Raw genomic sequence first — 17,012 nt, forward strand, 5'->3', positions numbered from 1 at the left:
GTGCTGGATGGTGAATTCTAGGAGGTGACGATCGCTGTCGCCCAGGTGGTCAAGCACCTGCAGCCCCCTCACCAGGTCATCACCCATGGCCAGCACTAGGTCCAACAAGGCGTCCCCCCTGGTGGAGCTGTGCACCTCCTGGGTTAGATGGAGGTCCTGCACTCTGGCCAAGAACGTACGTGAGTGTTCAGACCTGGCTGACTGTTCTTCCCAGCAGATGTTCAGGAAATTCAGGTCCCCCATGACTACCACATCCTTAGCCTTAACTACCTCTGTGAGCTGACCCAAGAATTCCTCATCAAGCTCTTCTCCCTGGTTGGGAGGTCTGTAGTAGACTCCCACCGTTAAGTCCCTTTCCCCTCAACTGCCTTGTACTCTAACCTAAAGCACTTCAGAGTGCCCCTCCCCTAATGCCTTGCTAATTGACAAGGATGTGTATTCCTCCTTAATATAGAGTGCCACACCCCCACCTCTCTTTTATGGATGGAAGGAAAGCAGTGGATGTGATATCTCTTATTTTGTCAAGACTTTCAGTGCTGTTTCTCATGACATTCTTATTAGTAAGCATAGGAAATATAGTATAGACCATGGATGGCAACCTTTATAAACCACAGAGTAGAAAAAACCTGGTGCCAATCCAGCACTGGCTGGATGGTTTCTGCTCTGGATGGTTTCAGCCATGTGTCACCAGCAGAGATGGGGGTGGGTGGGAGGGTTGCCTGTACCTATGCAAGGACCAGGTGCTACTGCCATTTCTCCCTGCCCCTTGCTTCTCTTTCCATGGCTGGGGCATGGGCACAGCTTCCAGCTGGTATGAAGCTGAGGTAGGGCCAAAACCAGGCATTTAAAATCTGTGCACATGCTGCTGCTGCTTCTCCCTGCCTCTCCCACCTCCCTGGGTGCAGTGCTGGCACATCTTCCAGCTGGTAGAGATCTGACCCACGGCTGGGTAGGTGAAAACTTCAGTTGTACCTCTGTTACTTTTTCCTGCTCCTTGGCTGCATCATAGGTGCAGCTGGTAGCTTCCTAGCTTCAGGTCAGTCCCATACTGGTTGGAAGCTGCACCTGTACCCCAGCTGGAAGATAGAGGAGGCAGAGAGATATAGCAGTATTGTAGTTGTAGCTTCCAGCAGCTCAACCCTAGTGTAGTTCCTCACTACCCAATCCCAGCATGGGTATAGGCAGTGGCAAAGTCATCCAGCTCCATGGGTCAGATCTAGTGGCTCCATTAGCCTGTGGGTCACAGGTTGCTTACCTCTGGTCTACATAAAACTAACATAAGGTTCATACTCAACTGGTTGAGTCATCATAGTCAAAGTAATTATCAGTGGCTCAGTGTCTAAATGGGAAGGAGGTTTCAAGTTTGAATCTTGAGTCTAGAATTTTAATATCTTCATTAATGATTTGGAGGATGGAACTGAGTGGATACTTTTCATATTTGCAAATCACATCAAGTTCGGTGGGGTAGTGGGTACCTGGGAGAATGGGATAAAGATTTAAAATACCTTGCTAAGTTAAAGAAATGATCTGAAATTCATTAAATGAAATTCAGTTAGGATAAGTGCAAAGTACAGGGCAATCAAATGTATAAAAAAAATTGGGGAACAACTAACTAGGGTACAGGACTACATAAAAAGATATAGGAGTTATAGTTAAGTGTAAGTTGAATATGAATCAACAGTATACTATTCTTGTAAAAAAAAAAAAAAAAGGCAGTAGCATTCCAGGATGTATTAATAGGACTATTACATGAAGGTCAAAGGGATATATTTATTCCACTTTGTTCAGAATTGGCAATGCCTTACTTGCCATACTACATCCAGGTTTGGGCAACACACATCAGAAAAGACATGGACAAGATGAAAACAGACCAAAGGATTTTGTTACCTGAATTACAGACAAATTTACAGGTTGACAACTGATAAAAAAGGCAAGATATAGGCCTAAAGCCTGACTTTTTATTGCTTATACCTCAAAACACAAAACCAAAAACATATCCCAAAGTCTATGTGGTTATCTGTGATAGCACAATGTAGATTCTTACTGATACCAACTGAGAAGACTCAAGATCGGTGGGAGGAGGGACAGGGGTGTAGCAAAAATACAGGCAGAGGGGGGATTTTGTCAAATTTCCATCCATCCTATAACCTGTTAGTATAGTGGAAAGTTAAGATAAGAGGAAATGCTGAAGGCCACCAATGTGCAGGAAGAGGGGAATGAAAGCAACAAGAATGTGCTAAGTGTGCTATAGGTAAAGACCCCTAGCAACTGCTTAGCGACAACAAGGTGTACCAGCAGTCAAAGTATGGGAGGGAAATAAAGTGTCATATAAAGGATATCATAGTATGTAAAGCAAGTAAACAGTAAACAGGGACAGGATCGTAGAATGGGAAGGAAAAAGGCAGGAGAAGGGAGAGAACAAGGTGGGGTATATGTTAATCAAGCTTAATAAAAGACTGTTAAAAAAAATACTCTGGGTCACTCTGGTTTTGAGTGTCCCAAGTGCTGTCATGTAATAAACCACAGCTTTGATAATCCAATGAGTGTACCGGCCTGCTGCTATCCAGTCGTTAGGCATTGCATGGAGTCAGGGTCTAACATACCCTATATTTATAGTTGGATTATTCTAATGCATGTTCTCTGATTTGTTTTATTTAAAATGTCTTTGTTTTACTGAAACATTTGGAACTGGATAGAACTAGTTCTCTTTTGGATGTGAAAGGTATCAGTTGGTTTGGATTTATGTTCCTGTGAAAATTATACTTCTGGAGGGAAGAATTCCTTATCTCTTTTCTTCACTATCATGTAATGCTCCCTGATACCATCCTGTTTTTCTTTTTACCTTCTGTAAACAAGATTGCTTTGTTTTTTCAATTTGTATATTTTTTTTAAGATTCTTAAGTATCTATTATTTCAAAACAGCATCTAATGCACTTGGTTATATCAATCACTACTACTAAGGTTTTAAGAAAAAGTTATGATATAATATATTTGAATTATTTAGTTTAACACCTTCTTTTAAATATCTCCTTTCAGGCTTTGTATTTTGCTTAATTGGATCTCATTACTGGTTTAGCTGGATGTGTTGATTGCTTTTTTATTTTGCTGACCAACTGGTGGTTACATCTGCAAATTTCCATTCAGTGGTCCCTCCGAAACAGATTTTGGGGTCTCCTGCTTAGCCATACTTCTGCAGTTTGGCCCAGGCCCCTTGATAATGGCCAAGGCAAACAACAACTCTTATCGGTAGGTAGCAGATTTAAAACAAGCAAAAGAAAGGTTTCTGTTTCCTTGTTTGTTTTTTGTGCAGGAATTGATTAACTTGTGGAACTCATTAGCACAAGGTTTTGTAGATAGTGGGTGTGTCTACATGTGCATAGTAATACACAGTAATAAATTCCAGTGAATATGCACCAGAGCTTATTGCTCCTAAGTGCCGGGTTGAAGCAGCCCTGGACGGTAGAATCTGGGGGTCAGCCTATCAGATTGGGGCTGCTCCAACCCAGCTCAGTGTGCTGTGAAGGGGCTGGCTTGGGCATTAGGATGCTCCAGTGTGGGTCTAGCCAGCAAGCAGCCCCTACTCTGAAGCACCATTGTGTTCAAGCCAGCCCTGTCAGCATCTACACATGCATTCCTGTTCATTGAATAACACTACCATAGGATAGTACTTGAGTTTACAAGTACTATCCTATGGCAGAGTTCATTAGTTTCCCGAGGAGTAATATAGCCACATGTGTATATGTCGAGACTTTACTGTAGACCTAATTAATCAGCTGTGCAGTAAATGTCTCATATAGATGTGCCCACTGATACTTTAACTCCCTTTCAGAGCAGATTTGCAGATTCATGCAGGAAAGATCCATTACTGGGTATTCAACTACTATGAGACTTGTAGCTGAAATCTCCAACTTGGGATTCTGTTGGCATGTCTACACAAGATATTTATTGAGCAGTTGACTAATTAGAAATATATGAAGTCCATGATAATACCAATTCAAAAAATGCATTTTATACTCTATTCAAATACTGTGAATCTATCAGTGTGTTCTCCAGAAATAATTTACCCAAATCCATTGGCTACAGAAAGATAGTGAAAGAATTGCAACAGTATGGTTTCTAATCAACTACAGTGGATTTTCCAAATATTACATATCTTCAGAATTGGAAGTCCTTGAACTTTTGACAACACATCTCACAAACTATATATAAAAAGAAAAACAAAGTATTATATCATTCTAGTGTAAATATAGGGGAAACATTTCTGTTAAATGTAAGTATTTAATATAAACTTCATTCTATTGCCTGGACTAGTCATGCATGATTTTGTTACTTTTAAAAGCATAATGCTCATAGTTTTTTGAAGTTTGTGTTTAACTTCATGTTACAAATACATAAGCTGGATTAAAGAATATAAAGAGGATGTGATCTTATGGGTAAGCTACTACACAGTGACCTTAGGGGATCTAGCTAAATTCCCATTTTTATTGTAGACTTTGTATAAAACATTGAACAAGTGAATCTCTCTTTCTTCCAGTCTCCCATTTGTAAAACTGGTATATATGCTTTATCTTGCACTCTGACATTCCTTGTTTCACTTGTACTTCATGGTGGGAACCTGTCTCTTAATATGGCATGTACAGTGCTTAACACAACAGGACTGTGATCTCAGTTGGGGTCACAACAGGACTGGATCTCATGACCATGATACTGTGTCCACTATTATAAGTAACAGGGTTTTCAGAGAATTGATATATGTTTCATGGATTAGTTCCCATATAATTTACAGTTAGCATAGTGTCCTATAATACTGTTATATTGTTTTCATTTTTGTAGCATCATGGAAAAATAATACATGTAGGTAATCCCCCTTGTTAAGCTAGGATCAGCCCTTTTATTCGATCCCCAACAACTGCTTTTTTAACCTGTATTAAAAAAACTTACAACAACAAAGTCCAGAACCTCTCTAGCTAATCTGCTTTACAACTTAACCAGCCTCAGAGTTAGGGTGTTGTTACAAGTTAAAACATTTAAATCTGTGGAGTGTTATACAATCAGAAAGTTAGAACAGTTTCAGAGCAGTCATTGGTTAAGGCTTAATTCTGTCTCAGACTTGCACAACTGTGTCTTTCCACTAGAGGATCTGGTGAGGAGGGGCATAGACAGGATCCAGAACTTTATCCCTCCTCTGCAGTGGGGAAGGGTGGCATGTATTTTGGAGGCAGAGAAATCAGCATTGGGTCTCTCGCATCCCACACTCCACAGCCAGCAGAAGCCGGCCAGAAATACTGATGGGAGGGAAAATTTTTTAGAAACCTCCCCAAAAAAACCTGTTTGAAGCAAATGGGCAAGGGGGAGAAGTAAAGAGAAAAGAGTGAAAAACAATAAAGGTACAAAATCTGTCATGTGTTTCACTGAATTGGGATTTTTTAGTTTTTGTTTTTGTTTTTTTTTAGTGGGAAGGGGAGCAAGGGTTTGGTTAGTACTCACACCAGGGCAGAGATGAAACCCAGCAAACTCACTACATGCCACACAAGGTTAGGAGTTGGATTTGCACTCACAGCAGGGCAGGACTAGGACCCAGTGGGCTCTGTAGGTACATCTACATGAGCCATTTTACTGAGCAGTAGAACAAATTACTGTGTAGTAAGTGTCTCTGTCTACACATGCAGACCATTACTGCACAGTAATTTGCTCTAATTGGTAGTTAATTTGCTACCTGAAAACGCACATCAAAAATTAACTGCTGAGTAATTACTAAGCAGTAGGGCTATGCAAAGCTTCAGTTGCAGATTTGATTCAGTGAAGATTCAACCTGATTCGGTGGCCAAATCTCTGAATCCAAATCAAATTGGGAAACCCTTTAATCTCTCTGAATCAAATCAGAACCCTCCAAATTGATTTGGATGGATTCAGAAAGGTTTAACAATTCAGACATAGACACAGCTTTAAATTTTTTTTCTATATACCTCAAGTTACCAGGCAGCTTGCCAATGCTGAGATGCTGGGGCAGATGGAGTGTCCCACAAGAGTGTGAGGGGGGTGCGCAGCACACTCGGCAGCAGACTCAGAAGTAGACCAGAAGCACTTCCAGTCCACTTTTGGGCCCGCTGGGGAGCATGCTGGGCCCCCTCCCCCCACGCTCTCCCAGCTCAGCAACTGGTGCCTCCTGGGTTTGGGGGTGCACCCAGGGTCCTCCCGAGGCTGATCACTGTGCTGGAGGAACACCGGAGGGTGCCCCATGTGCTCCAAGGAAGAGTGGACCAGAAGTACTTCTGGTCCACTTCCAAGTATGCCGCTGAGCATACAGAGGCCCCCACCCATGCTCCTGTGGGACGCTCTGTCTGTTTCAGCATCACAGCATTCACAAGCCATGCCTGGTACCTCAAGGTATGTAGAAAAATATTTAAAGCTGTGTCTATGGCCGGATACCTGATTCTCCAAATCAGCATCGAATCTTCAGATTCAAATTCAGCTGAATCAAATTAACTGAATCAAAGAATTGAATCACTGTCCTTGTGATTCCTTTGGCCACATCCAAATCAAATACGGCCTGTTTCACACACCCCTGCTGAGCAGTAAGGCACATATAGATGATTGACTGGGAGCAAATTGCTCCTAGTCAGCTCGGCAGCAGGGAGCGAGAGTTTGCCCCCTGCCCCTAGGAGCTGCCTGCTGCTCAGGCAGGTTCTGCCACTGGAGCCTGGGTGCAGACAATGTCTCCCTGCCCTGGCAGCTGGGAGCTCCCAACTCCCTCTCTGAAATTGTGATCACAGAATTGAGGCTGGTGACTGCACAAGGAGAGTTCCTTGTTCAGCCTGGAGCTGTCTAGGACCTGCCCCAGACAAGGACAGTTTCTGGCCAGTCCCAGGCTATGTGGGGAAGTCTGCACATGCAGCCTGGAGCTGGCTGGGGATGGTCCCATTTTGGGCAGTGCACAGCCAGCTTCAGGCTACATGTGCAGACTTCCCTATACAACCTGGGGCTGACTAGGAACTGTCCTTGTCTGAGGCAGGTCCCATCCCTGCAGCTTTTTCTTAGACCCAAGCCCCGATCAGGCAATCAAGGTGATCCTCCCCCTCTATGCGGCACTGGTCAGGCCGCAGCTGGAGTACTGCGTCCAGTTCTGGGCGCCACACTTCAAGAGGGACATGAACGATATGGAAAGAGTCCAGAGGAGGGCCACTCGTATGATCAGGGGTTAGCAGGGCAGGCCTTATGAGGAGAGGCTACGGGACCTGAACCTGTTTAGCCTCCACAAGAGAAGGTTAAGGGGGGACCTTGTGGCCTGCGACAAACTGGTCAGGGGGGATCAGCAGGTATTGGGGGAGTCCCTGTTCCCCCGTGCACTGCCAGGAGTGACCAGGAATAACGGTCACAAGCTGGCGGAGGGTAGGTTTAGATTAGATATTAGGAGGCGCTACTTCACAGTCAGGGTGGCTAGGGCCTGGAACCGGCTTCCAGGGGAAGTGGTGCAGGCTCCTAGCCTAGGGATTTTTAAAAGGAAGTTAGATGAGCACCTTGCTGGGGTCATCTGACCCTGGTGCTCTTTCCTGCCAAGGCAGGGGGTCGGACTAGATGATCTTCCTAGGTCCCTTCCGACTCTAGCTACTATGAAACTATGAAACTAAGACACAGGGCTTGGAAAAAGCTGTGGGGGAGGAGTAGGTCCCAGCACTCTGATCCAATCCACCAGGGTAGCTAACAGTGAGTCCCCAGATATGTAGGGAATCCCCACCCAGCTGGGAGCTCACTACTAGCTGCCCTACTGGCAGATAAGGGCAAGGGTCTAAGACCTTCCCCTTCCCTGAAGCTCTTCCTAATCAGGGAGCCAGAGCCAGGAGTTCCCTGCTGTCAGGGCAGGGGGACAATGCCCCCCCACCCTGCACCAGTTCTGCCACCAGAGCCCACCCCAGCAGCAGGCAGCTCCCAGGGGCCGGGAAAAAACTCCCAGCCCCTACCAGGACACAACTGTCTCCTGGCCCTGTGCTCCCTGCCAGCCCCTGGGCTAGCACCCAGGGGGACCCTAGAGCTCCCCTTGGCTGCTGCAGGGGGGCAGAGCAGGGTGGGAGAAAATCTGCTCCCAAATATGCGCATGTCTAAATGCCTGCCCAGGGTTGGTTTGCACCAGAGTAAATTACTTTGGAGTAAATCCATTTGGCAGCATTTGCTGCAATACCACAGTATCTGCATACCACATTGGTAGTATCTGCATACCATATTGGTATTGCATACCCAGTATCTGCATACCACATTGGTAGATCCAGCAACCTCTCTGCATGCCACAATGGGAAGAGCTGAAACACAGATGAGTATGTTTTCCATTTTCTCGCACATTCTTTTCACAGAGTGAGGTAGTAGGCTGTTGGAGACATTGTCTGCACCCGAGCTGTTGGTATTTGCATGGAGGTTCTAGAGCAAGCAGTAAATGGTGAGCTGCATGAGGGTGCTCAGCATAGTCACAGTGTTCTGGGGTCATACCCCTGGGGGGGCAGAAGCGGGTGTTGGCTTGGGGCCAGCACCACTACCCTGAGCAGCCGAGCTCAGGGGGGTTAATGATTTGCCCACAGTGGCAAGGGCTGTAAATGGTGCCTTCTGGGATGCTAGAGATATTAAACTAGAGCATTTTATCTTCCCAGAGCAGATTAACAATACTCCCATTTAAAGTACCTTTATAATGATTCAAAGGTAACCTGTAACACAACCCTGAGAAATTTCCCCTGTTGCAATTTGTATCCATTCATTCTGGCTATGCAGAATAATTCACTGCTATCTTCTTTAACCTGTTTTAGATTTGAATACTTTTAACCCATCATCTTTTCAGTCTTCTCTTCTCTAAACTAAAATTATACCAGCTCTTTAAACATTTCCTCAAATGTCATCTTTTCAGGACCTAATCATGTTTGTTGCTTTCTTCTCCAATTTTTAGACATATTTCTTAAAGTGTGGTACCCAAACAATATACAGTATTGTTGGAAAACACGTTTGCAACACTGATGACTTTTATGGATCCATTTATTGATCCAGTATTGCAGATCCTTTTTTCTGTAAATGTAGCATAGCTCATTATTCTTCATCTTGTATTTGTACATTTGATTTTTCTTTCTATCGTGTAATTCTTTTTTCTTGTCCTTTTTTGGATTTCATCCTAATTATATCTGATCATTTTTCTAATTTATTAAGGTCATTTTGGGTGCATCTACATGTTGGAAATACTGAAGCACAGTGCAGTAACTGCCTGTAGTGCGCTGTATGCATGACACACGGTTATTTTTAGTAGCTACTTTGTCATAGCAGTGCACTAAAATGGGGGAGCACACTGATACAGTGAAGTAGCTGCTGGTCATATGTACACATGCATGGATGCTATGTCACCATAGCACATCAGTATGGTGACATAGTATTACACATAGAAGTGTCCTTTGAATACTAGTCCTGTTCACTAATATGTTTGCTATCCTACCCAGTTCTATGTGTATCCTCAATTTCATTCTTCCAAAGATTTAAGGGAAAGTCTGAACAGCATTTAGAGCTAAGCCAGCTCTTTAGGAACCCATGTTTGATATCCCTTTCCAACATGACATTTAAGCCATTGATGGCTAGTCATTGTGAGAGTCAGTGTTAAAGACCTTACTAGTCTTACAAATATTTATTTTCACATCTCTTCAAGCATCTATATGCAGTGACAGATATTTTTGTGCTCCATTAGTCCATAACAGACTATTTGGGGAGTTGATGAGTACTCTTTCACTACTCATAGTTGGGTTATCTCTCTACCGTATAATATTCATCAGACTACTTGAGTGTATCATTAAAAATGTAAAGTAGTTTCTAGTTTCACTCACATCAATACTGTAATTTTTTTATGCAACTTGAATCAGGAAAGTCAGTTCTACTGATGCTTATTCAAAACTATAAACAGTGTTCATCTAGTATTTAGCATTATGAAGCAAAGTGGCTGCTTTTATATGTATTTACATATATAATTTATTTTAAACATATTATATTTAGCAATAGTTAAAGTTTTGGAAGTGCCTGATTAACAGTTGCATCTCCAACATGCCTTAGATTTCATAGAGATTAGGGCTGGAAGGGACCTTGTGAGATCATCAGGTCCAGCCCCCTGCCCAAGGGGCAGGAAGTCAGCTGGGGTCAGATCTTCCCAGCAAGATAAGAATCCAGGTGTTTCTTAGAGCATCCAGGTGTATCCAAGCAAGATAAGCATCCAGGTGTGTCCAGAGTAGGTGCCTGCACCACTTTTGAAGGGAATCTATTCCAGGTCTTGGGGGCTTGGACAGTAAAGAATTTTTTCCTTATGTCCAGCCTAAAATGGTTTTGGAGGAGTTTATGACCACTGGTTCTTGTTTTTCCTTGGGGCACTCTGGTGAACAGACATTCTCTCAGATCCTGATGTACACCCCTTATATACTTATAAGTAGCTACCAGGTCCCTTGTAAGCCTGCCCTTTTCCAGGCTGAAGAGTTCCATGGCTCTCATCCTCTCTTCATAAAGCATATACTCTTGCCCTCTGAACATGTGCGTGGCTCTCCTCTGGACTCTCTCAAGCTTCTCAACATCCTTCTTGAATTGTGGAGCCCAGAATTGGATGCAGGACTCCAACTGTAGCCTCACCAAGGCTAAGTACAGTGGAAGGATTACATCCTGACATACCTGAGAAGCATCTATGGATGCAAGCCAGGGTATTTTTCGCATTGCCAGCTGCAACATTGCATTGGTGGCTCATGTTCATCTTGTGGTCAGTTATGACCCCCAAGTCTCTTTCAGCCATGGTGCTAGCAAGTGTAGCACTACCGAGCCTATAAGCATGCTGTGGGTTTTTTCTCCCGAGGTGGAGTACCTTATATTTATTTATATTGAACGTCATCATTATCCAGTAGGGTCTCCTTGATAATTTTCTCCAGAATCATACCAGAAATTGAGGTCAAGCTGATTGGCCTGTAATTCCCGGGATCAACTTTCTGCCCTTTCTTGAAGATGGATACCACATTGGCCTTCTTCCAGTCTTCAGGTACTTCACCTGAGTGCCATGAAGTTTTGAATATTTTTGCCAATGGTTGGGCTATGACACCTGCCAACTCCTTGAGTACTCTAGGGTATAATCTGTCCAGACCAACTGACTGGAAGGTGTCCAGCCTCTTGAGGTGATCCTTTACTAGATCAACACCAATGTTGGGTATAAATACACCCTCACCCTGGCCATTCTGTGTCATGCTACGCAGGGCGGTCCCATTGGACTGATTAAAGACTGATGTGAATTACCCATTGAGCAGATTGGCCTTTTCCTCAGTGTCAGTTATCAGCTGTCTCATTTGGCTCAGCAAGGGTCTAATGTTACCCTTGCTTCTTTTCCAACTCCCTACATATATGAAAAAGGACTTTTTGTTATCCTTGATATGTGTGGTCAGATGGAGCTCAGTTGCAGCCTTGGTTTTCCTGAGTACTCCTCCTTGGTGTTACTTCCAGCTTTCCATCCTTTATAAGTCTCTCTTTTGAGGCATAGGAGGTCCTCAAGTTCCTTCCTGAGCCAAGGGGGTTGCTGTGCCCTTTTGTTACCCTTCTTCTGAGATGGGATGGTCATCCTTTGTGCTGTCAGGATCTCTCCCTTGAGGAACAATCACTCCTCTTGGACTCCTCTGTCTATTGAGTCATGGTCCCTTATGGCCTCAACAACTAGCCTTGTGAGCTTGCCAAAGTCAGCTTTCCTGAAGTCAAGGACTTCTGTATTGCTGACTGACTTGCCAGCTTTGCAATGGATAGTAAAGGTGATCAGGTTGTGGTCCAGTGCTTCTACAGACACCACGTCAATCCACAGGCTTCCCTGACCCATCCAGAGGAGAAGCCCAAACACCCTTTGACTCACCTGCCTCATCCAGCTTTCCATCGATTCTTAGGTCACTGACTAGATCATCCCCAGTGCTAGGTCCAGCAATGCTTTAACTTTCATGGCCACATAGACTTCTTGGCTCAGGTAGAGCTCATCCACATATGTGAGGAAGCTTTGTGACTGATCAGATTTGGCTGAGTGCTCTTCCTGTGAGATGTTTGGGTCATTAGAATCTCCCATGACAACCATGCACCGAGAGTGTGCCACCTCAGCCAGTTCCCTGGAGAATTCCTGGTCCAGCTGTTGTTTCTGGTTAGGAGGTCTGTAATAGATTCCTACCATGATGTCCCCTGTGCCACATCCCCCATGTATTTTAACCCAGAGAGACTCCAGTCATCCTTCTTGAGTGCCAATGTCAATATTCAGGGACATGTAGCAGTCCTTGACATAGAAAGCTACACCCCCTTTTATCTGCATAATCACGCCTGTACAGGATATAGTCATTTATACCTGTGGTTCAGTCAAAGTTGGAGTCCCACCATTATTCCTATGATGTTGTAATCATTCTTGTTTAGCAGGAGGACCAGTTCTTCCTGTTTATTCTGCAAGCTTCTGGCATTGGTATACAGGCAGGAAAGTGTCCCATTGAGGACCCTTGCCCTCCCCATGGATCATTCTGGGGCTAGGATAGGGGTGGGTTCCCTTGAGTGCCTTAGCCTGCTGGATTTACAAGGGTTGCCCAGTGGGTTTGCAGTGGCAGTAATCCCCCCAACCCCCAGCGGGCTCAGTTTAAAGCCCAGTCAAGCAGGTCAGCCAGTCTGGCTGAGAAGACCCTCCCCACCAGTGGAGTGAGATGGAGGTCATCTCTTCCCAGCAGACCACCACCTCTCTCACCAAAGAGTGGACTGTGATCATGGATGCTGAAACCTTCACGATGACATCAGCACCACAGTCTTTGGTTGTCTACCTCAACCCATCTTTCTCTTCAGCCCATGACCTACAACCTGGAGGAGTGAGGAAAAGACCACCTGCACCCCCAACCCCCTATGCCCCACTCCCAGATCCCTGTAGTCTCTCATGACCCAGCTTAGATTGCTCCGAGCTATGTCATTTGTGCCTGCAAGGATGCGGAGCATAGAGTAGTGGTCAGAGGGCCAGAGAATCTTTGGAATCCTCTCAGCTATGTCCAGGATGCGGACCCCTGGGATGTAGCAGACCTTCTGGGCTAGTGGGCCAGGGCAGCAGATTGCCCCCATAGTCCTCCTCAGGAGGGAGTCTCCCATGACGAGCACTTTTCTTTTTGACTTAGGGAGGGGTAGGTGGTCCTCCCTTGCCTGCAGGAGCTGGCTTCTCTGCAGGCTCTACTGGGGCTGCAAAAGGTTCATGCCTTCTACAAGCCACAGAGGGGAGGAGCGGGGACCTTCATGTGGCAGGCCTTGGGGCCCCTAACCACCTTGGTCCAACCCCCTGGCTGGACAGTATGGGAGATACCTGAGTCCTCCCTTGTCCTGGAAGGTGACCTTGGTCTACCCACCGCCTCCAGGGGGTGAAGGGCCTGGCAGTAGGAGTCTATCTCCTGCTTGCCATCCCTGATGGCACGCAGTCTCTGGACTGTGGCCTGGAGCTCCTCAATCTGACAACCCAGAGACTTCAAAGTGGAACAAACCCCACAAGGCCCTCTGGCTGAAGCATGTGCTCATCCTCATTATGCCTCTGGGAGACCAGCTGCTGATGGGACTAGCTTCCCTAAGGTGCACTGGCAGGGCCTTGGGCACTCCTGCTCACCCTCCTGTACAAACTCCTGGGCAGACAAGTGTGCCTGTTTGCATAGCCTGTTCATGAGGCTCCAGTCATGTGGCTTCCTGGGGGGCTGGGCAAAGTAGGAGCCAGGGTGGGGTGAGACCCTCCTTGGCTCCTGTCAGCTGCCTCCTCACAGCTGAGCTGGACTAGTCCCTTCCTACCATGATCCTGCTTATCTCCAGCTGTGCTGGTGGTTGATGGGGATGGTCTGCGGCTGTTGGGGGTTGCTGGGGGGCTTTGTGAGTGAAGAGGCATGATGAGTTTGCACCTATGTATCTCATATCACTCCCTGAGCCTGACTGGGTTTTTTTCCCTTTGGTGGGCCCTTTTAAGCTACATGCATGCACAGTGGGCCCACCACCAGCATCATGCTACTTCCTGGCAAAGGGGACCCTACTCGGGATTTGGGGGACCCTGCCCCTCAGGAGAGGGACTGTTAAGTGCCCTCTCCTACTCTCTCCCAGAGGGGCTGGGCTAAGTAGGAGCTGGGGCAGGGTGAGATTCTCCTTGGCTCCTCCCAGCTGCCTCACTGCAGCTGAGCTGGGCTAGTCCCCTTCCACCATGGGCTCACTTACCTTGGGCTGTACTGGGGGTCAGCAGGGGTGCTCTGCGGCTGTTGGGGGTTGTTGTGGGGCTTCAGGGGTGTGAGGGCATGATGGGCTTGCACCTGTGAATCTCGCGCTGCTCCCTGAATCTGACTGAAATCAGCCTGAATTGCCAGCCTGTCCTCTAGAGTAACCAAACTTCCCCATCATTTGGTGTCATCCATTAACTTAGCCAGCCCATTTCTGATATCTGAATCCAGATCATTTATGAATATATTAAAGAGTACTGGTCCAGGTACTGAGCCTTGGTGGATGCCACTGATCACCATACACTATATTAACTCAGTCCCATTGACTATAATTCTCTGGGTGCGAGCATGGAGCCAGTTCCCCAGCCATCAGTCCTTAAGGTTGTTGAGGCCTGAGTTCCCCAATTTTACCATAAGGACATAATGGGAGACCAAGTCAAAGACTTTTTTGAAATTTAAATATATGACATCAACAGAGCATGTGAACAGGTGGAGGGCTAGGGGGACTGTTCCCCCAGGCTAGGGAGCACCCCTGGGGTTAACCCTCAAGGAGCAGGCTCCAGAGGCACTAGATCCCCCGCAGTGGGAGACTATAAGGGGTGAGACTGCTGGTAGGCATTTCCAGGAAGACTGGAATGCCTGATTGGCTGTTTGGGCAGTGGCAGGAATTTCAAACCGCAGTCTTTAAAAGCCATGGTTTGACGTAGCCCCCACCACTCAGGAGCCAGGAGCAGGGAGGAGAGGAGGCATCTAGGCACAGGTGCATCCTACACACATGTGCGCCCCCTTACCTGACCAGAGGTGGAGGCAGACGCAGCAAGAGTGGAACCAGTAGCGGGGGCAACAGCTGATCCCCCAAAGGTAAGTGGGGCAGAGTGACCCAACACAGCTGAGCTGGATCTGGAGGGGAAGCCCCCTGGATCCCTTTTAACTGAGCCGGTAGGGAGCCATGCTCCGGAGATGCACTGTTACATGCCGCGCCACATGAACAGAGTGCGCAAACAGGCATGCTCTATAACATCGCACCAGTATTTGCGATGGCGTTCATGGTGGCAGGCAGGCAGGAAAGGCCAGGAGACTCCTGCAAGGGTAGGGAGAAGGCACCACACAAAACTATAAATACACAGCACCTCATACAATGGTGTTGATGAGGAGTGCTGCCTGCCAAGGGTGTGCTGCCTACCCGGGGCTTGTCTGAGGCCTCCAGCCAGACAGAGCCTATGGGGGAGCTGGCATCCCCCTGCCTCCTGGCCTTCAGGGGGTGCCCAGCAAAGCTGGGGGGGAAGGGATTGGGGACCCCCACACCTGTCCTGCAGGTGCCTGTCTTTGGGCCCTGGAGGCATGGGTGACAGAGCTCCAGGAGGAGGTTAGCAGGCTGAGGGGAATCAGGGAGGTGGAGGATGAAATTGATGGTTATTTCCTTTCCCTGCAGAGCCATGCACCCAAAGAAGAAACACCCCGGGAGGTGCCCTCCACTGCAGAGTGGCAGATGGTCACATCCAGAACCAGGGCTGCTTGCAGCAAAGCAGTACCAGTTCCTCCACTCCAGCTGGAGAACAGGTATGAGGCCCTGGCAACACAGCAGAAGGAAGGAGAGGAGGAAACCGGAGAGGAGCCAACTCCACACTCTCTACACTCTGAACAGGCTGAAGAAGCTAAGCAGACCTGGATGAGGAAACATCAAGTGATCATCATAGGCGACTCCATCCTGAGAGGTACAGAGGGCTCAATCTGTCGCCAGGACCCCTCAACATGCGAGGTCTACTGCCTGCCCAGAGCAAAGATTCAGGACATGACGAGGATGATCCAGGCCATGATCCAGCCCACCGATTACTACCCCATTGTCCTAATCCATGTGGGTACTAATGATTCAGCCAGAAGAAGCCCTGATCACCTGATGATAGACTACCACGCTCTGGGGGGGCGTGCTGAAGAAGATAGGGGCACAGGTGGTGTTTTCTTCTGTCCTACCAGTGAGTGGACATGGAAGATGACATGAGACCTCCATCAGAGAGACCAACTGGTGGCTTCGGGAATGGTGTCTCGAGGCAGGCTTCAGTTTCCTAGACAATGACCCACGCATCATGACGAGAGATTTGCTTGAGTGGGATGGGCTTCACCTTTCTCCCAAAGGTAAGCATCTCTTCTAGTTTGGTGAATCTCCTCCAGTGGGCTTTAAATTAGGCTTATCAAGGGAAGGGGAAGATGAGGACGGAGGAAGCCTTGGACCACTAAACGAAGTGGCACCCACAAGTACAGCCCAGCCTAGACTGACAATGAGCAGAACAAATACCCAGGTAAACAACAGGGGCCAGGGCAGTACTGAGATTAGGGGTCCAGTGCACACATCTTCAGGAGGCCTCAAATGCCTTCACACAAATGCTTGTAGTATGGGGAGCAAGGAGGAGGAACTTGCCATCCTGCTAGCTGACACAAACTGAGACATAGTGGGGCTCACAGAAACGTGGTGGGACCCGACACATGACTGGGTGGTTTATATCAAGGGCTACAGGCTGTACAGGAAGAACAGGACAGTGTGGCACTCTACATCAAGGAGAAATACACATGCTCATCAAGTAGCACAAGGTTAGAAGAGGGGCACACTGAAGTGCTCTGGGTTAGAATACAAGGCAGTCGAGGGGAAAGGGACTTAATAATGGGGGTCTACTACAGACCACCCAACCAAGGGGAAGAACTAGACCAGGAATTCTCAAGTCAGCTCATGGAGGTAGTTAGGTCAAAGGGCATGTTTATTATGGGTGACCTGAACTTTCCAGACATCTGCTGGGAAGAGCA

General features: G+C 46.9%; 1 pseudogene; it reads left to right on the top strand.

Annotated features, from left to right (window-relative positions):
- The first annotated feature begins 3,217 nt into the window (after positions 1-3,217).
- Positions 3,218-17,012, top strand: part of LOC149864147 (uncharacterized) — a 39,780-nt pseudogene continuing 25,985 nt past the window's right edge.

The sequence above is a fragment of the Crocodylus siamensis genome, chromosome 5 (assembly GCF_052110815.1).
Source record: "Crocodylus siamensis isolate JL-2025a chromosome 5, ASM5211081v1, whole genome shotgun sequence".
NCBI lineage: Eukaryota > Metazoa > Chordata > Crocodylia > Crocodylidae > Crocodylus > Crocodylus siamensis.